This window comes from Dermacentor variabilis, chromosome 1 (genome assembly GCF_050947875.1).
Source record: "Dermacentor variabilis isolate Ectoservices chromosome 1, ASM5094787v1, whole genome shotgun sequence".
NCBI classification, from domain to species: Eukaryota; Metazoa; Arthropoda; class Arachnida; order Ixodida; family Ixodidae; genus Dermacentor; species Dermacentor variabilis.
In genome coordinates, this window is record NC_134568.1 from 23,280,801 (window position 1) to 23,307,005 (window position 26,205).

A 26,205-nucleotide genomic window follows, 5' to 3' on the forward strand; every position below is an offset into this window, starting at 1 on the left:
AAGTCCGTGTAAAACAGCTTTAAAGCAGCCTCACGAGAATGAGCCCTTCTAGTAGTAATGTGTTGTACTTCTGTCTGAAATTCCACACTTACCCTTGTAGAGTTATGTATTCATTTTTTTTTAGTGCCATCGTGACTGCGAAATAACAAAACTGCTCAGCAACCAAGAGCTTTATTACCATCGACTTCAAGCTCTCTGAAGGCGATCTCAAATGTCTTTTTTCTTAATTTATCGATGAAATTCCCGTGGAAAACAGCGTTTCAGAGAAATTCCATGTTCTAACTGCGGCGCCAATACAGCATGGAGGAAGGAAAACTTTAGGAGGGAGAATCGCGCAATGCGATTGAAGCCAAACCTGTCGACTCAACACGGGATCGCACGTCAAAGTGCACAGTTAGTTTAAGTGTTCCGGTGCTGACAGGCAGAGCCCCCGACAGGGTAGCCGAACAAACGCGCGCCGAATGAAAACTACTGGCATAGCTACTGGGAACCAAACGCCACAGCAAATCTCGATTCTTGCTCCGTGAGCTCGGAGCAAAAGGTCACGTGTTGGGCCAGCACTGAGGAAACGCATGGGCTTCACGGAGCGTTCACTTGCAAAGGCTGGCTTCGTGACGTAATGCTCCCTCCTAATTTTTTCCTTCGTCCATGTCAATCAGTTACAGAGGACGCCTACCGAGAGATGGCGCTAGTAGTCTGGCGCTGCTAATTTAGGCGCCGCTCGTGTCTGTCATTTCTAGCTATTATGAATACTATGAATAAAAGCAACTTCAGCTGTATTAGTGGAAAGACCCTTCTACAATACGAAATAAAAAAGCCACTTTTTCAGTGAGCAGATGGTCGGTAAGCCACAAAATACACTACAGCCGACTGCCGTTAATTCGACCTTTGCGGGACCGCAATTATTGATCGAGGTATACGCAAGGTTCAATTAACAAAGTGTGGCACAATGAACAGATTCAAATCGTTTTTATTGTTTGATGTATCCCGTCGTTTAATTCTGGGGTTTTACGTGCCAAAACCCCGATCTGATTATGAGGCACGCCATAGTGGGTGACTCGATCCGGATTAATTTTCACCACCAGGAGACCTTTAACGTGCCCCCAATGCACGGGAGGCGAGCGTTTTGCACTTCGCCCCGATAGAAATGCGGCCAGGATTGGATCCCATGACCTCGTGCTTAGCAGCGCAACACCATAGCCATTTAAGTCACCGCGGCGGGTTTAAGTATTATGCCGTCATCGACCGACTACTTCAATATGGTATTAGAGTAACTATACATACTGTCGTCGGCCAGTGGCTAACACACCTCAACTTTGTCATCGGCACTGACAAAATGGCCAAAAGAGACACCGCCCAGGGGGCAGCGCCAGTCGTCATCCTCACTGCAGGGTAGGTTGCAGCCTTGCCAGTCATTGCCTAGGGAAGCAATAGCGGCGTTAGGTGAACTTCTTGTGGTTTTACGCGTTTAGTGACCACTACACGCATGAGAGTGCGCCGGTGCGTGTCCAATGAACCGAAGCGACACGCTTTCGCGTTCAAACTAAACAAATTTTCTTTCGAGAGCAATGCATGTTTTCTTTTTTTTAATCATGGGGTTTTACGTACCAAAACCACTTTATGAGGCGCGACCCGCCATGGTTGCTCAGTAGCTATGGTGTTGGGCTGCTGAGCACGGAGGTCGCGGGATCGAATCCCGGCCACGGCGACCGCGTTTCGATGAGGGCGAAATGCGAAAACACCCGTGTACTTAGATTTAGGTGCACGTTAAAGAACTCCAGGTGGTCGAAATTTCCGGAGACCTTCACAACGGCGTGTCTCATAATCAGAAAGTGGTTTTGGGAGGTAAAACCCCATAATTTTTTTTTATGAGGCACGCCGTAGTGGAGGACTCCAGAAATTTCGAGCACCTGGGGTTCTTTAACGTGCACCTAAATCTAAGAACACGTGTGTTTTCGCGTTTCGCCCCCATCGAAATGCGGCCGCCGCGGCTGGGATTCGATCCCGCCACCTCATGCTCAGCAGCCCAACACTATAGCCACTGAGCAACCACGCCGGGTAATGCATGATTTTTGATCAGCATTTTCCAGTGCATTCGAATTAAGCGAACGGTCAAATTAACCAAGGCGGAATTACCGGAAGTCCACCATAAGGTTAAGGATTTGTGGCGACGCCCCCTTAAAATCCCCGCCCCAGGTCGCAGTGACGTCGTATATATTTACGCAAATTGTTCATCAGCAAATACAGACCACATTGCAATCTATGTAGCAGCCCGAGATTGAACTTAGGACGTTTGGATAACTTTCACTGCTTCTCAACGGTCACAACACGAGTATATAGATTGATATGGGGGCCGTGTCACTGGACGCGCCGGCTCTGGTGTTTCGGCGGGGAATTTAAATGATGGATGTTTGACCTTCCTTTTCTCTTCACAGAAATGAACCACTCGCCGACAAATTAACGAAAATATTTTTTTAAAGAGAATACTTTGTCAGACTAAATATTAATTTAGTGAGCCACTGATTTACTCACTGCGGAGCTTTGCATGCGAAGCTTTCATTTTGAGCCATACTTAGCGCGATCGCTATTCCCCTTATCGACTTTTGCATATAGGCCTCCAGCCATCATTTAGAAATACTATCATCTCTCTCGTTCTTATGAATTACGAGTACGCGGGAGGGAGGAAGGACTGACCAAACGTCACCAACAGTTCCTAGTAATGTCACATGTGTACAGGCCATCGGTTGTGAAACGCAAGCGCGGTGAAACTGCGACACGCCATGATTTGAAATGGCGCATCGTCTACGCCAAAACGAGGTCTGTGACGTCAACAACGACAACGCATTCGCCCTCATCAAGGTCACCCATTTCCAGCGCAGCACTTTTTTTGGGGTGGCATTCAACGCGCCCCGTGTTCACGAGCCTGGTTGGTGCACTTGCTGCCGCGCCGGCGCGGCTGCATGAGCGCGGCTCATTTGCGGCGAAGAAAGTATCGCTTGCCGCCATTTCATTTGCTCTTTATTCTCCCACTTCCATGCATGTTAAATAGGCGCTCTGGGCAGAACGGTTAGTTTCCTTTGTTCCTTTATGTTTTCCTTCGAGCGCGTTTCTTGATGTTGTGCATTCCACGCTGCTCCATTCGCCCTCTTTCTCAATGTAGTTACTTATTTTTTTTTTTCGCCCTGTCTTATTCTTTCGCCTGCCCCATTTCCTTGCTAGTGTAGTTTTATTTTGGCAAGAGGTGTTTCGAGCCCTCGGGATTTTCGCGCCGGCAAACCATTCCTTTCGCTCGACAGTCATTCTCCGTCACTTCTTAGGCCGTATGCGCCTTTTCTGCTGAGCGGAACAGTGCCGCGGCAAAGCCTAACGTCGCGGCATTGCCATGCGCAAATCTCGGACTATAGGAACAGCGGTTCACTGTCTTATCCTTAGTTCTTCTTCATAATTTGGTTCTTTCTTCTCTCTTTTCTTTTTCATCTTCCTTTCTTGTGCGTGTGTGCATGCGTGCTTGGTTGAATGAGGAACGATGCTGAGCGATGAGCTTGACGTTTTTCGCTGGCCCGCTGTGGGGGCTGCTTCCCCGCGAGCGCTCCGTAGTTTGAAATAAAACCGACCGACCGACGAAGAACACATGCAAACGAGATGCGCATTTTCTTCCACAACCCTTCGCCGCCGCCGGCTCGGCCGCGTTTCTTCGTTTGTTGCTTTATACGGCAACAGCCTTCATTTTCCTCCTTTTCTTTCTCGCTTTTCTCGAACTCACATTGCTCCTGTCGCGCTCGACGTATTTCGCTGATGCCCCTTGGTGCCACCCCCGTTCCCCCCACCTCCTTCCTCCCTGCGCCTACCCCGTCAACGTACGCACCGTTCATGACAACGGTCCCCTAATGTCCGGGCGCCTTACCCGCATATTTCCGCGTTTGCATTTCTCGCATCATTCGTCAGAAACGCTTGCTTGCGCCGTTTTCATCTTATTTTTATATCGCTCTTTCAGCTTGTGAAGTGAGCAACATAAGCGCATACGCACTTCCATGTATATAGCTTGTCTAGATTTGTCCAGTTTTTTTTCCTCTTTTATGGTTTCGTTATCGATTCCTGCGCATTATGTTCGGGAGCTTCGCTCTACATACGTCTTTCGCACGTTTGCTTTGATCCCCCGTTCAAGAATAAAATAGCTGCGACAACGCATGTTCTTGTACCGCGCATGTATGTACACATTTCGCGCCACGAATGCTGCGCCTAGTCACTTCAGAGCAATTCAAGAAATTACATTTAAAAGAAAATCCGTTATCATCGTACGCAACGGCGAGGAAACGCGTCTTAATTTGTTTCGTTCCCATGAAACTTAGTCCGCCTCTTTCCTGGTTGAGTTTTCTTTTTTTTCTGAGAACGAGGGCGGGGGGGGGGGAGGGACGGGAGCTCTCGTAGCTGCTATTGTTTTTGTTTTTTCAGTCATTTGTAGATGCCCCCGCACACACCGCACATTGCGCGTCATTTGCGATTCTTATTTGCTGTCAAGCAAGTGACGCAAGCAAGACATGCGTGGAGGAAACGGGTGGAGATAGAACACGAAAAAGATAGAAAACAAGGGTCAACGACGCATACTGCGCGAGCATGCGAAAGGAGAAATAATAGATTGCGTCGAAAAAGTAACGGCACTCTGTCAAGCAAGTGGGCGCGCTTATGCACCCGCGGCTTCGCTTGTCAAGCCGATCCCGAGTTTTCTTTCCGCTCCAAAAACGCTTATATCATACACGCACACGCGCGCACACGCACGCACACACACACACACACAAAAGAAAAAAAAAAGACCGCGAAAGAGCATGGGACTGGACAAATGCGTTTTGTTTGAAAAAAAAAAACGTTATGAAACATTTTCTTCTTTTATATTCTTCCGTTCCCACTCTTTTTCACGAAGAACGACCTCGAGACGAGGCGAAGAAGGGAGCAAGATGGCAGAGGTCGTTTCAGTGTCGCCGTGCGGTGGTCGCGGCTGTCCCCCTCACCGCGCGAACGTTTTGGTAGCTTTTGTCGCAGTTGTCTTCGTTGTTTCACGACAGCAAGCGAGCCGTCGGCATTTCCCGAGCGGGCCTCCCGGCGTGGTCAAACGATGCCGCTGCTGCTTTCGCACTTGGCGCCTTCTTGCGACGTGTTCTCGAAACACGCGCTGTGACGACCGAAGATCGACCGCGCTGAGCGGTGATCTCGGCCTCACCTGCTCCCTCCAGGGAATGTTAGTTCTTTTCTCGCGCAGCTCATGATCGCCAGTATTTCACACGACGTATATTACGTAGAGTGTGAAATGGGCAGGGCGACTTACATTACGCTTTCTGCGTCTGCACGCGCAAATTTGCGGCCGCGAAAGCAGTCCTGAAACCTGCTTTTAAGCTTACTCGGAAATTCCTTTGAGTGGCAAAGTATTCTTCGACGTGGAAGCAGTACTGCAGTGCTTTGCGAGCAGAAGCTGCTTTTAGTCATCCCACGGGTCACTAACCTGAGCCATGATGCTCCATAGTTTCCTGTTGGCGCGCGAGCCTGTGCGCGTCTACTGTGTTTGAGTGGATAACTTCATGCATAAACTGTGTCATCTGGCGTAGCATACTTGGCATGTGGCCGGGCAGGCATCTCCTGCTCACATTAACCATACCTACCTCACTATCCCTCTCTCTCTTTCTGTCTCCGCTTCTCGACAACACGTGGGCGCCAGTGCGCGAGTGAGAAAAAGCTGCGCACTAACTAAGCTGTGGCGGTAGGTTGCGCCACAGACTTCGGTTCCACATTGTCTATTTACTTCCTCCGCGGTGAGCGAAAATACCTTCCTCGGTACGCTGTGACGTTACCGAACTGCGATGATTCGCCAGGCGTCCGCTGCTGTCACTCGCAGTGGCGGAGACAGCCAGAGGAACTGCTGGCTGGTTGCTCGGATAAAAGCAAATAGTTGTGACAGCCTTTTGTTCGCCCGCGGCTGTTCCGGCGGCGCGAATAATGGCGTTGTTTGCAGCACGAAAGGACACCGACTGCGAAACGCTGTATTGTTTTGGTTAGAAGGGGAACAGGTGCAACAGGCGTCTCTTGGCGGATGCGAGCAGCGCTTCGTCCGCCTCAGTCAGCACGTCCCGTACTTTGCGCTGTTACTCGTCTTTTTCTTTATTCTTTTTTCAGAGAAAGTGAGGATGAATTCGGCAACTTTTCTCTCTCGACAGCATCAACGAGGGCGCGCAAAGCAAGACACGTGTTGCGGAGCCTGAGAAGATGAACAAGAACAAGAAGGGGTGGCGCAACATTTGCCGGCATACGTAAACGTTGTTACGTAAGCGTAATAAAGCACCATACTTGCGAAAGGAGCACCTGCCTTTACCGTGCCCCAACGTAGGGTAGACGTCTTTCTTGTTAACATGACTGCCTTCTACCTTTCTTTCCTCCTCCTGCCGAAAGAGTATACGCCAATACTGGCATATATGTTTATTGTCCTGCCTTTTACGTGCGCAAAATGAGGTGGCTGGTGCGTGCGCGCTCGTGTGTGTGTTCGGGCTGGTGGGGGGAGGAGCGTTAGGGGTTAGAGAGGGTGTGTGCGCGTGTGTGCTGTCTGTGTGTGTTATCTGTGTGTATGTGCGCGTGTGTATGCGCCATTCTGATAGCCATTTCGTTGCTTTAGGATGTGAAACCACATCAGTTTTAAACTGTAGTAGAGGTGTGTCCTGTCTGTAGTAGAGGTGTGTCCTGTCTGTACGCCTCACTTCTTTTTTGCATAATGAGGAGTATAGGTTTGCTGCGCGTATGACTGAATACGTGCCGAAGATGCACATGTGTACATGTGCCGAACTGTGTTGGGGGAGAAAGGCCTTTGTCCTTGCGTTTTTGTCTTCAGTTCTTTCTCTGATCTGTGCGTATTTCTACAGAAAGAATAGGGAGTTTCAGAAATAGCACGTCCAAGCGGCTTAGCGAACGCCAAAACACAAACTTCATTGTAGGCCCTGTGTGTTTTTTTGCATTCACGGCAGACTATGTCCCCTAACTCTGGGTCGCCTATTTCTAAAACTCACTAATAAAAGAAGATGACCATAAGTACGCCATGAAAAGGTGCACAGATGAATAAGTTCTTCACACGGAAAACGTGGACGCTTTCTCGCTCGCGCAGTTTCGATGTGATGGAGCGCCTGTTGCAAGCACTCACCCGGTTTCTCCAACTGGAGTCCACACGCGAAAGTGCAAGTTTTTCCACCTCTGATTACGGTGGAAAGGCTTTTCGTGCACCATGGCGCGAGCATTGCGCAAAACCCCCCGACGTGCCCGCACTTCCTCTTGTAACGAATGACGTATGTCAAGGAGGTGAGACGGCGACGGAGCGGGGCGAGTAGACACGCCGTGTTTAGCTCTTGCACGCTTTCGCTATGGGCCTGCTGCACTGCCCAATCTGCGCTGCGGAAACACTGCCGGACAGAACTTTTCGTTCCACGCTTTTTACAGCGAAGCTGGGTATGGCTAGGGTTCCATGCAGTTTTCGTGCCAGTGCGTCAACAATAAGAAAAAAAAAAAAGAGGGGGTGAACGTGGGCCGATCGCCGAGATAGTGCAATACCGGGCCGACCCGCGGTGGAGGTGAAGCAGGCTTGAAGCACTCCACCCCTAATAATAATAATAATAATAATAATAATAATAATAATAATAATAATAATAATAATAATAATAATAATAATAATAATAATAATAATAATAATAATAATAAATGAAATAAATCAAGATGCCTTGTTTCAAGTCGATGGGTGTACTGGAATCGTTTGTGAACAGCAAAAGTACAAAAAGTATGTACAACCATACACTCTTGACTCGCAAGAGGACAATGGGGATGTCTGTGCCGTACAAACGGAAGACTGGATTGTGTTATACCAACGCTGTATATATATATATATATATATATATATATATATATATATATATATATATATATATATATATATATATATATATATATATATCCAGGCGCACCGAAGTGGGATATCGAGAAATGCACGACCACGCACTTTGCATTGGTTAGCCGTGATGGCATTACCCCTGTGACCATCGTTGGAGGCTTTAATGTGCACATTTCAAAGCCAGACAAGAAATGATTCACTGAGTTTATGCTAGAAGAGTTTGGTTCGAAGTGCCAAGTCACAAAACTACTCAACAACGCTCGTGTGTAGATTTAACTTCGACGCATATATTCTGTCTAAGGTTGTAACCGAACCAATCAGTGCATATCACTGTAATCACAAAGCTATCGTCCCTACCATTACGAAATGATAAAAATAAACACATGTACCCTCGTCTAACCCTGCGTGATGTGCTGCAGCTTCGCTGGTCACCCACCTTCATAGATTTGAGTAGCTCCTCAATTTATTTTCACTTTCGGGCAGTGGAATACCGAGCCGTTGCTGGTGAGTGCGTGGAGTACTACTAATAATAATAATATTTGGTGTTTTACGTGCCAAAACCACTTTCTGATTATGAGGCACGCCGTAGTGGAGGACTCCGGAAATTTTGACCACCTGGGGTTCTTTAACGTGCACCTAAATCTAAGCACACGGGTGTTTTCGCATTTCGCCCCCATCGAAATGCGGCCGCCGTGGCCGGGATTCGATCCCGCGACCTCGTGCTCAGCAGCCCAACACCATAGCGCGTGGAGTACTAGTGTATACGTCCATCGGAGCTGGGGCTCTAAGGAGGCAGTAGTGCTCTGGCATTTCTTATAATCTGCTATATTTTACCTATCGTATCATACTTTTAAATGCATCTAAATGTTCATAGTACAAGTCATACGTCATCGCCATAATTTTATTATACAGATTTTACGCACTTTAGAGCGTATATTTTAGGGCCCCTTTACAGCCACGTCACACCAACTTCATAGTAATCATAAGTACACTGCAAACCCATTAGCACAAACATGGCGCTCTTTGGCCATACCTGGCCCTTGCGCCACAAAACACCACACATCATCATCATCCATCTGAGCTGCAATGCGGTGGGACTTACAGATCACTTTGCGCTCCAGAAACTTCGTGGCGTACGCTGTGCCTCGCGAAAGACGGAAAATGTTGTCCCAAATGCGTACGCTAAGCGCGAGAAGTCGTACAGGCGCAGTTACGCAGCTTTTACAACTTACTCTCGTATTCAGAAATACATCTCAACTTGGAGTTCATTCTCCGCTTGGTATAGGTGACACCTGTCGTGAACGCGCCGAAGGAAACGCAAATGAGCGCCTTCAGCACGTTAACGCCAGGCGTATTTAGGTCAAGTCAAACGTGGGCTTCATGTTTGGAGGCATTTATGAATACAAGGCTGAAGCACCACGACGTCAAGCTGCAATGAACTGCTCCGATGCCTGCGATGCTTGCCTTACACGCAGCGAATAATAACAGTGGCTTCTGAGAAATTATGCAACGTAGTAATCAGGCTACTAAAAAGGATATCCGCCGCCATGGCACAGACATTACAGCGGTGATTAAAAGCTGCCGTCCGGCAACTTGACGAGCCCGCAGGTTCCATTAAATGGCTTCACAGCAGCACAAACACATGGATACCGATAATTACGTCACAAGAAAAGTCGAAAAAATAACTAAAGTTGCGGGTTCAATTCCACGCTGCGGCAGCCGTATTTAGATTTGGGTGGTGCAATAACGCTAGAGGATATTTTCCTTTTGGTACACTTTAAAAAATCCCAGGTGGTCAAAATTAGTCCAGAGTCCCGGTATCCCTCATCGCCCAATGTGCAGCTTAAAGAAACAATAAATCTGTGTTTTTTTGTAATTATTATTTTTATTAAATTCACGAAAATAGCTGCTAGTGTCGACACCACATCACTGGCAATCTAAATCACTAATACGCGTTTACACGCGTCGAATGGACGTAGCACGTGCTGCTGTTATACAACGGGCGGCAAGTAAGCATCTGCAGCAAACGCCGAATTTCCGGCAGTGCCGACTCGTAAATTGCGCGATTGTGTCGTGCAGCTCGCGAATTTATGCGCGAAGGAATATCGCCAAGTGAGAGGACAGCAAAGACGCGGCTGTTCTGCCGCCTTGCCGTTCATCTGCTAACACCAACCTATGGTGTGTACGGCGCTAGGTCAAGCTTCTACGCGCATTCCGCTCACTGCATGCTGTAACTGCCTGCCGGTGCCATGTCAGCTGATTTTCTTTCCCTTGTCTTGGCCGTCTCGGTAACCTGCTTTGCACACGGCGTGTGTCGCTTCCATTAGCTTTTGCTCGATCACCTCGGCCGTTTTGCCAATCGATAGAGACTCACCTTCAAAACTTGTAAATTCCTGCGCGTGGAAGTTCCGAATGAAATAATAATAATAATAATAATAATAATAATAATAATAATAATAATAATAATAATAATAATAATAATAATAATGGCGCCAACGACAGTTCCAGACATGTGACAGCGTTATTTCTTCCCGGTTTCCGCCAATAGCGGGATGCCCTTTCGACAAGTCGCGACACACGCTGCTCCTAGCCGATGACCCGGATACATTTTCCAGTCGATTAGTTGCGCTCGAGAAGGTTCGGAAATTAAACGTGAAAGTTCAGACAGCGCAAGCGAGGCGGGTTCTACACGCCCGTGACAATGCAACCCAAATGCACCTACATATAGCCGACGCAAGTCTTACCCAGCTAACTTGAATGGGCGCTCGCCACGAGGATGCGTCACGGTGCGCGCAAACCTGCAGCGTAACAGGCCTTTATACACAACGCTACGGATCGCTTGTTTCCTGCCCGCGAAGCGGGAAAATAAAACCGGAGCGTAACACGCACGTGTGTAGTAGAGTGGCGCCGTGGGCTTGTGTCACTACGCTTTACATACGCTTTCACAGGATTATTGGACACGCACACGTCCGGCTTAGGACAACGGGCAGTTTTAGTCTGTCTGTACACACTTGGCATTTTAGCGAATACTGGCACACCAGATACGTGAACGGCATTTTTGCCGTGCACGGCAAAAAAAGAAAAAAGAACGTGAACGGCAGTATATAGCAACGCTGGTATATAACGACGTTTCCTGTAGCGGTTTATTCAAGCAAAAAGCACTATAGAAGCTTCTTTTTTTAAACGTTGTACTGCGCATGCTGTCCTCGTCGATGGAAAAGCGCCACCGTAAATTATGATGTTGCTTTAATAATTAGGACGCATTCACAACAAGAACTAAGTACCATACATCGCCCGTCATTGTAACAAAGCTTTTTTGCGCACCTTAGCTGAACTTGGCTTCGATGGCACCCCGAGCGCTGCTGCTCGCCGGCTACGTCATAACTAGTTTAGTATTGAGTAAGCGGTTTACTAGTTTATACTAGTTAGTATTACTAGTTAGATTACTAGTTGGTATTACGTAATACTAATTTAGTATTACGTAAGTATTATGTCGTTGAAGGGCAGCATGAATCTCTCCAATGCCTACATCTTTCAGTTGAACGAGACACACCGGCAATTTTACGCACATCGTGCTCACAGGAACTGCATCCTGGTAAAGCGAGAGGGGAATGTAATCTATCCGAATGTTTACCTTTCTGGTAGGTTCAAAGCGCGGGTTTCTATAAGTGCATTGAGCAGCTGTCTGTCTGCATACGTGCGTTTCGCGGTGGATTATTGGGGTACTGACACATGAACGTACCGATAGTCGACACTGACCGCAACAGCTACCACTGTAAGATATAACCCTTACCTTATACCACTCATTGCAAATCCCGCACCCCGTCTCCACTGTATTTGACCTGCGTATAGTTTGAGTGTTGCAGTACAAGTACGTCGACTTAGCAAACGTACCCGCGTTCCAGCGCGTCTTCCTAAGTGTAGAAGAGGGGGAAACATCCCGGCGCAAACTGTAAGGAATATTGTGGCGGAAGCCCCGCCGTGGTGGCCTACTGTGGCTACAGTGTTGCGCTGCTAAGCACGAGATCACGGGATCAAATCCTAGAGGCAAAAAGAGAGAGAAAAAAAAAAACGTCTGGGTACCGTGCATTCTGTGCACGTTTAAAAACCCCAGGCGCTGACAATTAATCCACAGTCCTTCACTACGCCAGGCCTCATAATCATATGGTGGTTTTGGCACGTAAAACGCCAGAATATTCGAATTGGATTTGTGGCGTAAGACCCAATGACAGGACGCATCGGCGAAGGGCTGAGCAAACATAAGTTGCTAAGACATGCGCTACCATCAGATGCATGGTCTCTTTCATTTTGTTGTCTATTTTGGAGAGAAAGTAAGTGACACATGGCAGTTCGCATAAAAAACTGAGTGCAACTGTTAAGCACAATAGACCCAAATGCAAGGGTTGCCGTTCCACATGTTTGCTTCCAGTCGGCGTGTTCAGTGTCTGGGTGTACGATGCAGATGCATCACCGCGCTCCGCCAGGAATTTGCCGCTGAGTCTTCTAGCCGCCTCCCGTGAATGTATACTTGGATGGTCGTCAAAATAAAAGGGCTCAAGGCCGCACTTGTTACCTCGAAGATGATGTGAAGCTGTCTATTTCAAACCGAACTGTCAATTTAAGAGCTCTGTGTCTCATTGAGGTGTTCTTGACAGAGCCTCCTCGCAAATGGCGGTATGCCGCATGCCTGTACACAGCCTGCCGCGCCCAGCCGCGCTAGCGAGACCCCACCGATGCTTCGCGTGTGCTTTGCGAAGCCAGGGGACCAACTATGGCTACACTATGGCGCAGACCGACAGGCATGCTGACACTATATTCCCGCCCCGAAGTCACCGCCCGCTCCCGAAGCCTGCTGCCAAAGCAGCTCCCCGCCTAAACATTCTGAAAAGCTGTAGCAGCCAGCAGCGCCCTTGAATCGCGATGTGCCAAGACCACGATGGGAAGCCGTAACAATGCCCGCTGCGCACTGCAGACGCCGGTCCTTTGTTAACCTGCCCGAGGCACGCCCTTTCGTTGTTTTTATTCCTCGAGGCCGATACTCTGAGCGTCATGGAAGCGGAGAAAGAGGTAAACGACATCGATTTTGAGCGCCGCCGGGCGTGAATGCAGCGGGCGCCTCGGACATGCGTGACACTGACGAAGATAAACTGTCTGCTCGGAGCGATGCACCTTGAAAATTTCGGTAAGCATCGCTTAACGCACTTTTTTTTCTATTGCTGCTGCTGTGGAGTAGCTATATACTGTATGATATATACCCCGCCGTCAATGAAATATATAGTATTTTAGGGGTCTTTCACGAAATAAGTAGCATCCATTATTTGGGCAAGAACGTAAAGTTTACGAACATATGAAACCAGTCCCATCTTCTACGCATGGAGCGTATCAGCCACATGTCTCCGCTCACCTGGAAGTGCGTGCGTGCGTGTGTGTGTGCGTGTGTGCGGGCGTGTGTGCGTGCGTGCGTGTGTGTGTGTGTGTGCGCGCGTTCGTGTGTGTGCGTGCGTGTGTGTGCGTGTGTGTGTGTGTGTGTGTGTGTGTGTGTGTGTGTGTGTGTGTGTGTGTGTGTGTGTGTGTGCGTGCGTGCGTGCGTGCGTGCGTGCGTGCGTGCGCGTATTGCGTGAGTGCGTGCGCAAAGTACATCGGGCGGCCACTCAAGCGGCAATTTTGCGTATCTATTTGAGCAAAGCGCACAATAAATGTTTCTGCTTGCGCTTATGAGTCGAATTGCATATCTACAAGCGCTTCGCGTGGCAATAAACCAGTTGCAATCAGCGCTTTGTGGTGTCTGTATTCTGTCAGTCCCTGTAGACTTATTGAGCGCTGTGATCAAACAGACATGTAAAACGAACTAGACCACCTGTTCATCCTGAGTAAGTTTATTTTTGCGTGTATTCGCGGGCTTCTTTCAGCTCGGAAAAAACGCATTTATTTACAACGTATTGAGCAACAGAAAACTGTATCGGGATTTTTTCATGTTGCTCTACAATTTCCACATTGACGCTTTTCATCTAATTAGAATATTTAAGAGGTTGATTCATTAATTAAGACTTAATTATTCAATTAGGCGCAATGAAGAAATAATGAAGAGAGTATCTCCAAGCGACGGCAAACAACATTACCTTAGTTCTGTCCAGCTAGGTGGCATCTGTGTATTTTTAAATCTTGGTGCATGATAGTTCGGTAACCATACAAGGTCCATGTGAATAGGTCGCTAAGCTTGGAACGAAAAGCGTGCCAAAACCTATCGCCAAGAATATCAGTTAGTCATGTACGATTGAAGCGCGACTAGGTGAGGAGGGGGGAGGTATAAACACTGAAACTAGAAAATCTATAGATACATTTGGAAAAAATATGTCCGAAAATTTTTAATCAACATTCTGTCGTACGTACGAGTAAATATTCCATTTCAAATATTTTAGCTGTACCAAAAGAACAAATGTTAATTTTCTTTCTATTTCACAGTTTACTAGTTCGTTCTTGGTGAACCCTACCAACCAGTGATTATGACGCAAGACTTGGCAAGACTACAAACGAGCTATTATATACCGTTGCTCACTTGAACGCAGCCGTTTCGTCCAATTTTTTTTTATTTTATTACATGTTTGTTCAAAGAGTGGGATGCGCTTCATTTGAAATTTCGCGTGACCCAGAGCACGGCATTCACTGGCGAAAGCTGTGAGTGCAGGTTTTCTTGTTGTCCTGCAAGCTCACGCCACAGTATCCGACGCGCTGTGTCTCGTCGTGACGATAAATGTGCAACGCTCCGGGAAGAAACGTTGCGCTATGTTCGTTCACTCTCCGTCACGCAGGCTCTGACTGTCAGACGGGCAGCAAAAGTAGTCAGCCGAATGTATTCTAAATGATAATGTGGGGCAGTGTTGTCTTGCCTGATAACTGTTGGATATGAATACATACGTGGTGTCGCACAGAATTGCGAATGATTCGGTGAAACGGTTTCGCATATGTTGCTATACATTACGACTTTGTGCTGGTCATAGTACTTTTCCCCCATTGAAGCGTGTTTTGCTTGATTAATTATATTGGTTGTGTTATTCTAGACGAACAAAAATTAAGTCACTTTTGAAGCCTCTGTGGCACTGTCATTTCATCCTATTCGCTCACGTTCCTAAGGAGCTTACAATAGCAATATGCGTCCATAACAGCCTAATTTTCTTGGCATTAAGAGATACGCTACTCCCGTAGTTTAATGACAAGCTCGCGCTTCAGCTGAGGCTCGCCTGAGCCTCAAAAGAAAAATAACTACTGGCGTAGCGGTCGAAATGCCGAACGCTAAAGAAATTCAAGCATTCGGGCCAAGCACCATAACACCTTGACATCACTGCCATTTCCGGTTGAGACGTCGCTTTTTATTTCTTTTATTTCTTTTAACTTTTGCTTGCTGTTAGTCGCATAAACCCCTTTACTTTAGTTCGATCCGCCGCTCCAAGTTTGGAGCGCCAATGCGACCGTAAAAAACATGCCACTGCATCGCATTAGATTCAGCTCGCCACGAGAAAACTGTTCCACATGTCTTGATTCGTTGCCTGTAGGATCTCGCCGGTATAAAAAAAAAAACTTTTTTTTGTGTATGTGAAACGTGTCTGTTTGCAGACCGTGGCTGCTATAGTAGGGATGGTTGTTGCTGTCCCAACTCTGTGTCATTCTGAGCCGAAACCTTTCGCTTATTTGGTGCGAGATAGCACAGTTTAGCGATAGAGGAGTGACGTGTACAACGCAAGACACTATCGGCTCAAATGTCAGTGCTAGCTCATCTAACCGACTTCTAGCTTTTGTTGCTTAAGACCACGTCATTGTGGGAAACGAGCACAGATTGCTTCAGTTAGCCATGTTAGGAGGCCTCCCATCTACACAAATAATTTGACAGTTGCAGTGTTTCAGTCCGAGCCCACACGTCCCCGATTGCGTCAACTGCCGTAAGCATAAATGGCAAGAGAATGTTTTAGCATTTATAGAGAAAATCGCCGATCTGTGGGCGACCTCGTGTCCTGCTGTGTATTCGGTGGTCTGGTGCAAAGAAACAGCAAAACGCAACCGCTTGAGTAACCACAGTGGGCTTGCTATAAAACTCGTCCTTGAGAGCTTCGCGCGTAGACGACATGCAGACTCCGTGGTTTTCGTATCCGCTTGCTTGTGCAATTTTGACTTTGCAAAGATATCCGGCCTCGTTGGTACAACATATTACCAGTGGTTAGCGCAGCAGCTTGGGACTATATACTTTAGTGTGGTAAGCACTACGTGGGGCTACACAGGGCGACAGACTTAGAGAGCACTGTAGGAATATTAACGAACGACGTGATGGCTGGTCAGCCGCGCACTGCATTACATGCGGTTGCTGGTCTCTGTTTCATGATTTACCTTGGTGTGTACAGGCATAAAGACGAAATGACTAGATTCATAATCGAATCCGCAACTATAGATAAGCTTGGCCAAGAGTGCATCAGCGCTCCTTCAATATGCATATATCGAGGAAAAAACTCATTTCTTGTTAGCCCTTATTTGGCACGTGCTTGATATTTGTTATGACTATATAAACCCGTAACCAGGCTCCTAATGAACCCACGTTCACTGTGGCGTTTGTGTGTCTCTCGACTTCTGTACGTTTTGTCCCAAGTTTCGCTACTAAGCACAAGAAAAGAAGTTTCGACGTTACGGCCCTGGTAATGGGTTGGGAAAATAATCGCCCCAGTTTACGACCCTTCTGCATTACTAGGCAAGCCGTAGTGTAATGCTCTGGGTTATAGACTATAAGGCGCAGGAAGTCCTGAAGCTCTCCGCCACCCCTACCTCTCCCCCCTCCTCCCCCCCCCCCCACACACACACACAGTTTTCGACCCCTTGGCAGGGAATCGAAGTTACAACCGCGCGCCCAGCAGCACAGTTTCCCAGCCCGCGAGCCACTGCGAGGAGTCAAAACAAAAGCAAAAGCGCGCACTTTCTTTGTGCAATACCAACCGTCCGTTCTCCGCATTTCACCACGGCATGCTTCATTCGGCATCGAGGGGAGCGCACACATGGCGGCGTCGCGCGCGGCAAACACGTGGCCGGCGGCGAGAAAACACGCTGCCGGTCGCGCTCTGTTGAATATTAAGCACACCGGGGGTATCGGAGTCGGCGAGCCAGACCGGCTGCTCGGGGAAGTCGGCTACGCCTCCAGACGTTCTCCCGGTTGTGTAAAGATATCTTTCCTGACTCGGCGTAGGTTTTCACGCGTAAATGTTTCCCCGTAGCTAACGGACTGCGTTGTTCGACTTCACGGGCATTACGATTCACCGCGTGACCCGATCTCCCGGTATACGCGCCCATGTTGCCACTTTGTCGTCCGGGTTTGCCGCAACTGTGAGTACAATGACGTAAAATTGGTCGAGGTGGACGATGAACGAAGACGCTTACTTAAAAGTGCCGGTCTCCGAATTGGCGTTTTCGCGACTTGCGAAGTCACGCGGTCCAAACGCTTTAATTCCAAGCAACTGCTGTACATTGAGCATTGTGAAAAATTTCTGTTATACCAATAAAGCTATATAATCCGTGGTGAGAGAAAAATGAAGCCGGTCGGCAGCCCGTCAGTTCGCCCAGTAACGTCACGGACGTTGAAGTCCCCGATGATAATCCACGGACCAGGGTTCGCTGTCAATATACTTTATAGTCGTTTGCTGTTAAACAGGTCTGAGGAGCTCGACTGGAAAAGCAAACTTTTTTTTTTCATGTTTAGCCTTAGGTAAGCGTATCGGTCGTCATCATAAGGTGGCACTGGCTGTACGGTGTAGTTAAGCTTGTAACGAATAAACTCGAAGACCTTCCTGCTTTTGTTATTGGTTGAAGAGTTCATTTATTGGGAGCCAAATTAATCATAGTTGGATCATATCGCTTCACAGATTACGATGATTGAAAATTTGTTAGAATGTAAGCATATAAGCCATAAGAAAAGTTCAGCCAGGTGTTGGGACCGTAGCGGTTTCCTGATTATCCAGGAAGTGAGTAATGCGTTTAAGGCCACTTTACAAATTACTTCGATGGTATGACTATAGTCCTTTTACTGCTTATACACCTGTATAGTAGAACGTAAGCGTATTCTTGTTTTAACTCCTTTTTGTTCTTGTACGTAGAATTTACACAGTGTCAACGGTAGAGGCATGGTATCCTACTGATAAAGATTAATGAGCGCGAAATGAAGACGACGAGCGTGGTAGAAAGAAGTAAACCCGACGAAACCTGACATTCCAACTGATTTGTTCTGTTTACTTGTTTCTACCTTAGTCCTCGCCTTCACTGCGCACTCATCAATCTTTATTAGTGCAATATGAACCAAAAAGCCCAGTAAAGCGTAATCTCGAGGCATGGTGTCGAAGCTCAGCTGATCGGGTAGGCCGATGTGTAGTATTGTAGGATATACCCAACTAATTTACGAGTAAAATTTGCGCGAGGATGTTATGCTGTTTTACGGCGAACACTTTTTCTTAAGGCCACGAACGTTACTCGAATTCCGTCACTATACAGGTTATTTATATGCCCAGGCGCACATAATTTGCAAGAAGAACTCAAGCAAGCGATTGATTAATTAAAGTGATTGCATTAGTTAGTTTCATATCACAAACCTAACGGCACATGTTTGTATTGGAAAGTTGAAGGGGACCGTAATAAAACTCTAGTTCCGTGTTTCTGCATTTCTAAGCGGCCATGTAGAGCAAATTACAACTGGCGTCAAATTATTTGTCCGACTGATCTGACTACACACGCCGCACTGAGAAGCGCGGCTCACAGCGCGACACCCCTGCGACGCTGTAGGGCGGCACACGAGAGGAAGAGAGAGAGAGAGAGAGAAGAAAGGGAAAAGGCGGGGAGGTTAACCAGATGGTAGATCCGGTTTGCTACCCTACGCTGGGGAAAGAGTGGAGGGGGGTAAAGTGATAGCAAAGTAGAGATGAAGAAAGAAAGGAGCATATACATACAATCATAGTCAATAGTCAACTACAGTCACCGTCTACCGTCAGCACACAGCATAGCTGGCTAGGCGCAGATGTAGCTGCTATGCGTCGTCCCTGCTGCTGAAGTGACTGCGCGTCCCATCGGGAGTTGCGCGCAGCGCCATACGGAATGCGAATGTGGGAAGAGGAATTAAGTGCGACCGGCAGCTTCGTTTTACGCCGCGCTTTTACGTCGCGCAGGGGGTTGGAAGGAGGGCCGCGTTTAGCGGTGCCGCGTGAGTGATCAGGCAAGTCTAACGAATAAAATTACTTCTGTTATTTCACTCTACGTGGACATTTCGAAATGTAGAAACACGGAACTGCAACTTTATGACGATTGCCTTGAATTTGATAATATAAACCTGTGTCGTGTAAGTTGGTAACTAGGAAGTTAATAACGCTATTAGTTTATAATTAGTGCCTGTGCTTGCAAAAAAAAATGTTTTTTTCCCGGCGTCGGCTCTCGAAAGAGGAATGGCAACGTAGGCGACGCCGTCATGGGCAGATTCGACGACTCCGTCCGCTTGATCATTGCCACGTATACCACAGTGACTAGACAACCCTTGATATATCGTGTACTTCGTCAACTAATCGATGGCAGACTAGCCTGAACTCTGCGACGAAGTGCTCATGTGATCCATGACGCAGTATTGGGAGTAAACGCTGGAGAGCTGCCTTGTAATCACAGAAGGTTGACGATAGATGGGGTGGTTCCTCCTGAATGAAATGAAGAGCGGCATGGAGGACTACAGTTCAGCCGCTGTCGTTGATGATACATGTGACGTTTTTAGGTGTATTTTGACGGATCGTGCTGGAAGCACCACCACGGCAGCTGGACTTCTAGGTGTGACTGAGCCATCGATGTAAACATGTACGCGGCCACTGTGCGCCTCATGAAAAATTCCTAATTTGGCTTATTTCAGGGCAAACGACGGTATGTTAGCTTTCTTCTTGATTCCTTGGATGGTGAGGCGTATTTCAGGTTTGTGCAGGCACCATCAAGGTGAGCATGGTCGTACTGCAGGCATGTAGTTCGATGGCAACGAGGTGCGACTTGCAGCATTTATACGACTGAATGACTGAAAGTTGTGTGTGGCCTTCCTGCAGGTAAAGAAGCAAGATGATGAGAAGGTAGTCCGACAAAGTGCAGAATATGCGCCCTGAGAACATCGGTGGCTGTGTACGCTGATATGGGGTGACCTTGCGCTATGGGAATCGTTACCTCTGTAGACGCACACTTCCAAAGACCGAGACAAGTCCCTATGGAGTTCTTGGAGCACACGCAGGTTTGTTTTGCAGGTGTTGCCTAGTACAGGGAGGCTCTATCTCACGAAGCCGAGGAACAAGACATTATAAAGCTGCAGCATTGACTTTCCGTCGAGAACTGTCAGGAGGCGCACGTGTTAGTGTCGTTAACCTCCTCTTTAGATATGACTTTGCGGGTTCCACGATAGCTCGCGGTGGATAATTACCACTAAAAAGCGGTGTTGCCGTGCGTTGGCTATTGCTTGAACATTGAGACTTACAGAATAAGGCCTAATTGCCTTCCGAGGGGATGCAAGAAGGCACCATTTCCCTGAAGTCAGCTCTAAATTCTGTTTTCGTAAGTACAACGATGTTAACGTAGCTATGTCTTGTAGCCTTGCTCGCCCCTGCAGTCGTGTTACCGCAGACGCCAAGATGCAGATATCATCAGCATAGATTGATACTTGCACTGTGTTGGGCAAGCATCAGACAAGGCCAACGAGCACTAGGTCGAGTAGTCTCGGGCTCCAACACTCCGCCTTGCGGGACTCCACGGAATGTTTGGTGACAAGTTGTGGCGCCATCCTTGGACATCACGAAGAAATGTCTGTCGGTCAATTGACAGCATAGCCACTGGAATAGCCACTGATTCCAGCTTCAGTCAGAAACTCTATATTGGCATATTGTGCTACATTGTCGTAGGCACCTTTTATGACAAGGAACAATGTTGCAGTGAGTAGTTTCAGATGTTTTGGGCGTTGAACAAACGTGACCAAATAGATTACATTATCTATGGACGAGCGCCCGCACCTGAAGCCAGCCTTAGCATGTGGGTACACGTTGTATCCTTCCAAGCGGGTCGAAACCATTCTTTCGATTATTTTTCTGATGCAACTGGCCAGAGCGATGTGGCGGTACGATGACAAATCTAACGATGATTTACCACGTTTGCGAAGTGGACCCAAGCGGCTGCATTTCCATTCACGTGGAACCTAACTGTTTTCCATGACTCGTTCTAATGGTTTATCAGCATGAGTCCTGCTTTCTGCCGAAGATTGCCGAGCGCCGCATAGGTAACGCCGCCTGGCCCAGGTGACGAAGACCGCCTGCAAGTCGACAGTGCCGCTTCAAGCTCCTCCACCGAAATCATTACATTCGTTAGGGACTCCCGAGACACAAGATTGGCACATGGTGTAAGTGCTCAATGGGTCTGCAAGCCGACAAGTCTTAAGAAAATTCCTCGGCAATTTCAATCTCTCGTCGACCTTGGTGCAAAGTGAGAGATTTGAAAGGAACAGGCTGTTCCAGTGAGACGCGAAGTCCACGCACGGTTATTCATATCTGAAATAAGTGCTCACGTAGATTCAACGATGCACAAAATCGTTTCCATCTTTGAGATTGTAGTGCATCAATGCTGCGCTGAATCTTTTTTTGGATCCACCTTGCCTCTCTGTGATCGTGGATGGATTTAATTCGCCTCTATCTTCTTTCTGCCCGCCGGCAAATCGCTCGTAGTAGCTGTAGTTCAGCTTCAAATTCTTCGCAGAAGGGTTGAACTCCGGGCCAGTTGGTACATAGTTGAAGGAAAAACCAGTCAAAAAGCACAAAGGCCAAGAGGAGAGATTCACGCCACAACGACAGTCGTTGTGGTGCGAACCTTTCCTCTTGGCCTTTGTGCTTTTTGACTGGTTTTTTCCTTCAAATTGTTCATATTTCAGGAAAGGCTGAAAACCACGCGTAGGCTCTTGCATGGCTTTGCATGGCTTGCTAATTTCGTGTTCCAGACTATAATGTTTCCTGACATTGTTTTATTCTTTAAAATTTTCGCTGATATCTTGCGTATTTCGTGATTGATTCTACCATTACTATGACTAAAATGCATAAATGTACTCACTTTTACACGTTTATTATGATTATCAACAAGAGCAAGCATTCCAACTTTCTACTCTGCACCTCATTAATGCGTTGCCCGGTAAAATAGATAACATTCCAGTTTATATATATATATATATATATATAGTCATATCATGAGAAGCCAACAAACACTGACACCAAGGACAACATAGGGGAAATTACTTGTGCTGAATAAGTGAAATAAGGACACGATAAATTAGTGGAAATTAAAGTGGATGAAAACAACTTGCCGCAGGGGGGAGCCGAATCCACAACCTTCGCATCGGGCCCCTCGGTTAAACCCCTTTCTTCTCGTTTATATATATATATATATATATATATATATATATATATATATATATATATATATATATATATATATATATATATATATATATATAATTCCAACGATGTCTTGTCATTTTGAAAAGGGTAAGAATATTGCATTTCGATAGCCTTTCTTATTCCCAAAGACATTTTCCGATCTAAGTTATTTGCTTCCTTCCAGGGCACCCTCACCCTTAACGAAGATGGCCAGCTCAGAGAATGCTGATCAGCGACGACGGTGAAACGGAAGCCGTGAATATATGGGTGAAACTGTCGTAGCGCCCAAAATAAACCAGAAAAGCATTCCTTCTCCGTGAATTAAATGCAGACCCCAGTGATCAGACAAAGCCCAAGTTGCGAAGTTCACGTGGGTGAGACAGTAGTTTCACATGTGAAATACGAGTATGCGACCACCAACCTGGGGTCAACTTCCCTATCTTTCCTATTGCCTGGCCACCTTCGCTAATAATATGCTCAACATTAGGATTGGTTTAAGCGTGCTCTAAGGAACAATCTTAGCGTAAGAGCTCTACGTGCATGAATATGGGCCCTATTCAGGCGCTCTAGTGACCCTAGGACATGCGTCAACTTGAGCCACCTTCCCGCCTCGATCGCTCACATACCCCCATATTATTTCGATAGCAAGAAGATAGACGCACCAGGATAATTTTCGCCGTCGCCGTGATGTTTCGTATAAAGTCTAAGTGCGACAACAATGAGCGGCTTGCGCGCCGTACGCTATGGGTGCGAGGGAGAGCGGAGAAGGATGGTGGCTTTGTGCGCGCCACCTTGCTGCGCGCGCTACGTTGGAGGTCACGTGATGGAGCGCTTGTGTCCCGCTTTATCCTGCCCATGGCGGTCCGCGCGGCTGAGCGCTTCTGTATTTAGCGCACATGCCGTACGAGCGCCCTATATTGGTGATCATCTGCGGCTGGTTCCAAGGCTAAAAGGCAGCCGATATTGCCGGTGGTTTCAAGCGCGCCATTCTCCAGCTCGGCTTGTGTTAAAGCAACCTACGGAAGTCGAGTGCTAGTTTCGGTTTCAATGAATATTCGCGCTCGTAGCAGTTGCCGGGCACCCTAAGATCTGGTGGAACGAAGTAAATTAGATGGGGATGTGCGCATTTCTTGTCATTCAGAAGTTTTTTGGAAATAAAGAAATTTCAGTGAACGGCAAACAACTCTTCTGCCTGTCTAACTATCTTTTTATTTCCCTTGTTGTGAGTTTTAAATCGGGCGCAGTGTGAGAAACAACTGACCTCTTGCGTCCGTCGAGCTTGCCTCCCCTCAGCCTTGCCATTCGCTCAGCGATATCACAAGTTGGATCACGCGCCTTCGCACTGTGTGGAGGTCAGTCTTTTTTTCAGTGCGAAATGTGTGAATAAAAGAAAAACGTTCAGTTATTACTTGTGCTGAGTTTTGGTTGGCTAAGAAATCGGCCAGCTTTAGCTGCTCCACTTCACAACGCACGAACAAAATTAACGAATGATGGTGCCAGGAAGTTATTTTCTTTATGCTAGCCCCCACTATATCCGCAGACTAGTTGAACTGTAGCTCTAAACTTAACCACAAGTAAGGAATTTCAGAGTGACTACTTTCACGAAATGACGAGATGTAACATTTTAACAGCGAATATTGGCAGTTAACGACGGCTTGCTATGCAGATATCTCTCATTATAGTTGATTGACGCTGGGGTGTACGAGCGATGTCCCAGTGTTTTAAAACAGGAATAGAAGCTTGCAAGGTAAACGCGGCAGAACCAAACCGTGTTCGTAAACACCGCACACTTCAGCGGGTTCTGCTCCGCGACTTCGCCGATGCGCCGCGCTGCCAGCGGCCCTGCACGAGAGCACGAAGCCATCCCGCTTTCAGGCAAAGTGGGAAAGGAGGGATTCCGCGGCAACCCTCCTCCTCCCGTCTGCGCGGTCTCTCCCTCTACTTGTGACCTCATCAGTGACGTCATGAAGACATTGTTTTGTTTGAGAATTATTTTCAGTTGGATACCCGGCAGCCACCAGTGGTGGAAGCGGCGCTGCCGCCGCGTATCGGCTTGCGACCGAGCGTGCCAAGGAAAGTATAGGGAGTTCCCGCATCCTGGTTAAGGTTTGCGTAATCTAGGATTCGGAAACATGGTGAAGCAAGCGGCCGCACGAAACGCTTGCTCGCCACTGCAGGCGCTCCTTATCATGCCAGCGTGCGCTCGCGGTCATTGACGAAGATATATATATAGGTTCAAATTTATCTGTGCGTGCTGGACACCGTTATTGCTTAGTTTGTAAGTGCATGTTGACTGCATGCAAGCTATTATATGCACTATAAAACTACGAGTGCGACGTCGTGCAATTGTCTAGTACTTTGATAACGCTGCCAAGGCTTCGCCTAAACTGCGACTTCTTATTATTAATGCTGTAGGTGGCATATGTAACTACATGACGATACTTGGCTTCACCTACAGAACGTAGAATATAGCACCCAGGCTAGCAAAAAAAAAATGAGCACGCAGTCGACAGGATTCGAACCTGTGCGGGGAGACCCCAATGGATTTCTAGTCCATCGCCTTAACCGCTCGGCCACGACTGCCGTTGTGAATGCGTGCACTGAGTTGTCACTATTCACAACAGGATCAGTTGCGATTTCTTCCTCCTCTTTCTCTTGCGTACGCCGAGGTTGCACAGCGAGCGACCTTTCAATTTTGAGCCAGATCACAGAAGAAGAAGAAGAAGAAGAAGAAGAAGAAGAAGAAGAAGGAGGAGGAGGAGGAGGAGGAGGAGGAGGAGGAGGAGGAGGAGGAGGAGGAAAATAAGAAGCAGAAGTAGCAGAAGACTTCATTGTATGACGAGTATTGTCCGAGTTGTTTTTGTTTTGAAAACAGGCGCAGATCTTACCAGCAAGTTTTAGTATAGGGGCGCCAAAAAAATAGCGTCGAAGCCACTGCGCATGCGCCGCATGCGAACTGCGTTTGGGTTTTGCATCGGCAGCCTATTTCACTGCTTTAGCGAGAGCCCCAAATGCTGCCCTAAAAGCTTTGCGTCAACAAACATCGCGGCACCCTTCGAAGCGACGGCCCTAACCTAGTACGAAACTGAGTTCGATTCGTGGTAACTCGTGAAGTTCGCAAGCTAGAAGAAGTGACTGTGGTTATCGCTTTCTCTCAACTAGCGTTTGTTCTGAAGACTAATACAATAGACGCCGCTGATTCCGAATGAGATTGTCGATTTCGTGGCTCGTAGACCTAACACGGCTGGTGAAGGCACTTGAAGTTGTGAAGTTGGTTACTCAAAACCAAGCGGAGCTAATTGCTTGCTACTAATAAAATAACCTCTAAATTGTAACTTAACGTGGAAAAACTCATATCAAAATTACTGTTCTTATCATAAAATGGTATATTTTCTTTAATTATTTTTACTGAAAGGGGGTTTATTGCAGCTCGTACGAGGGATCGCAAGTCGCTCTTGATCGCGAGTCCTAGCCGTTCGTATCAGCAGCCCGAGCTCGGGTCTCGCGCCGCAGCGGTGGCAGTTCGCACAGCGCCACATGCATGTTACCCACTACAATTGCCCCCACGGCGAAGAGGAGCCATCCTGGCGACCTAAGGTGATGACACGATAAGGGGGTCGTGGTACGGCTTCAGGCGACTGACGTGAACCGTCTCGCGGCCACGGCGGCGTTTGTCCGAAGATGGCGTCACCGGTTCGACCACATAATTCACCGGCGATGTACATGCGACGATCCGGTACGGACCCTGATATTTCGGAGCAAGCTTTGGGCTAAGGCCAGGGGATTGGAAGGGCAGCTGAAGCCAGACTTGAGAGTCCACGGCGAAGGACTGTGTGGGCTGCCCGTTGT

At 47.5% G+C, this 26,205-nt stretch overlaps 1 protein-coding gene, 1 non-coding gene and 1 pseudogene across 2 annotated transcripts in view; all 3 read right to left on the reverse strand.

Moving 5' to 3' along the window:
- Window positions 1–26,205, reverse strand: part of LOC142575808 (nose resistant to fluoxetine protein 6-like) — a 339,710-nt gene that overhangs the window by 110,704 nt on the left and 202,801 nt on the right. The gene's annotated exons all lie outside the window — the stretch shown is intronic.
- Window positions 7,545–7,687, reverse strand: LOC142568201 (U2 spliceosomal RNA; annotated as a pseudogene).
- Window positions 24,858–24,939, reverse strand: TRNAS-AGA (transfer RNA serine (anticodon AGA)). The gene has a single exon. It is a non-coding gene; the product is annotated as a tRNA-Ser (tRNA).